The sequence below is a fragment of the Equus quagga genome, unplaced genomic scaffold, assembly GCF_021613505.1.
Source record: "Equus quagga isolate Etosha38 unplaced genomic scaffold, UCLA_HA_Equagga_1.0 71206_RagTag, whole genome shotgun sequence".
NCBI lineage: Eukaryota > Metazoa > Chordata > Mammalia > Perissodactyla > Equidae > Equus > Equus quagga.
The window spans coordinates 1-1,896 of NW_025802037.1; the positions used below are offsets into that span (position 1 = coordinate 1).

A 1,896-nucleotide genomic window follows, 5' to 3' on the forward strand; every position below is an offset into this window, starting at 1 on the left:
GTGAGGAGAGGTTTTTGGATCCAAAGGACTAAAGAAATCTTTTTAGTCGTTTAGCAGCCCAAAAGTCTCTTCTCCTTTTTGTTATCTTACTTGTGGTGACGTTGCCTTGTTTGTAGAGGTGGGGCCAGTTGTCTTGTGCAGTGGTCTAGATTCTGCACTTGTCTCAGGACTACCTCATGACTGAATTCAGGCTAAACGTTGTCACCATAGCACTGCATAGTTAGTGCTGTCTGTTCCTCGCACAGCCCAGCTGGTGGCACAGAACGCCCGGTCTGTCATGTTGTCTTTTGCCAGTTGCTCCTGATTCTGCTGATGTGCAGGACGGGAACTGAGAGCAGCAAGGGTTAAGGTCTCTCATAACCGTGTGTGGGTCTAGGCGGTGGTCTCCTCAGTGACTTAGCGCAGTTGGAGGCCGAAGGGCTGGCATTTTTCCCATCAAAGCAGGCTTTGCAGTAAAAACCTTGGAGAGTGCTTTGTGGTTGTGATGTTGATCTTCAGCATAGGATCCCTTCACTGTTCTGTTTGGGTTTTAAATTGATTTGCTGTTTCAGATTTTTTTCATCAAGTGAAAATGGTACTTTTTGTGATGCGGTTTCTTTCAAATCAGTAATATCTTTCCTTAGTTCCAGAGATCTTGGTATCTGAGAGACAGAAAGAGAAAATAAAAATGAAATGTGAGTCTTTGCAGGTCCCAATGATAGCTGAGCCTGGAGGGATGGCTATGTGGCGACAGAGGCCAGCAGGACGCTGAGCTCCTGTTGAGGGGAGGAGCTGAAGGAGGAGCACAGGCCGCTGAAGGGGAAAGTGAGAGCCACAAGGTAGAAGAAACACCTCCCTGCACTTCCATCCAGGCTGTGGTGCAGCATCGAGGGACACCCTGTCCTCACCCCACCAGGAGCCTGGTGACATCCCAGCTCAGAGTGGCTGCAGAGCCTTAGCCAGAGCCCTACCAGCCTTTCCTCAGCAGCCACTTCACTCCTGAAGCCCCTCAGTCTGGAGCAAAGTGATGGCTTTCCCACACCTCCCAGGGAGGGATGTGCTTAGCATCCACCCCCCACATTCAGAAACAGACTGCTGTCGGAACGAGAGGACCCTGGGCAGAGAAGCACACCCTCTTTAACTCCACGTCCCAGTGCTCTGAGGAGGAGGGGCACAACGCTTGAACTGGAACCCAGGCCTCAGGCCCTTTCCATAATTTGTGGAAGGTGAGAGGAAGGGCTCCGATCTGGAGGTGTCCACAGACCACAGACACTGTTGCATCACTTTGGCTCAACGGGAAAAAAGGGTTTACAGAGAAATTCTTCTCCAAAGAGACTGAGGAAAGAACCAAAAAAGGAGAAACTCAAAATGGAATTAACAAAAAGAGAGCAGGGACGGTAACCATGGCCTCATGCATTTTCCTTCATTCTTTAGCGTTGATTCCACACAGGATGCACCTTAGGGCATTTCTAGGAGTATTCTCAACATCTAGACCAAAAACTCCGAAGGGGAAGCATGAGGCACCTGGTTTGACTATGTTCTCTCCCACCCCACCCCTTTATTCCCCACAAAGCACTGCATAGGGCAAGATTCTCCTTTAGTCTTTTATGCCAGTGGAAAGAATGGCATAAGAAGCATAAACATGCAATCTTTTCCTGACTTTCAGCTGTTACTTACTATTACGTTCTCTTTAAGGGAATGAGCATAAAGATTCTCTTTGGGGCTTTTACTTAACGACAAAAATTGATCAATACTAAAATTCTCAAACTGTAGTGCTGAACGCATGGGACTTGAAATCAATTGGATGGAATAGGAACTTCTAGTTTTATATGAAAAATATTAAAGAAAATACTAAATTTTATTGTGCGTAATAAGGGAGGTATTGTTTTCTGTGCACTGGGTTTCAATGAAATGCTC

General features: G+C 46.9%; 1 long non-coding RNA gene across 1 annotated transcript in view; it reads right to left on the reverse strand.

Moving 5' to 3' along the window:
• Positions 1 to 560: 560 nt before the first annotated feature.
• The window catches only part of LOC124234111 (uncharacterized), a 2,869-nt gene continuing 1,533 nt past the window's right edge, over positions 561 to 1,896 (reverse strand). Inside the window, exon 3 of the long non-coding RNA XR_006887226.1 lies at positions 561 to 641. This is a non-coding gene — a long non-coding RNA (uncharacterized LOC124234111). The remainder of the gene's footprint in view (positions 642 to 1,896) is intronic.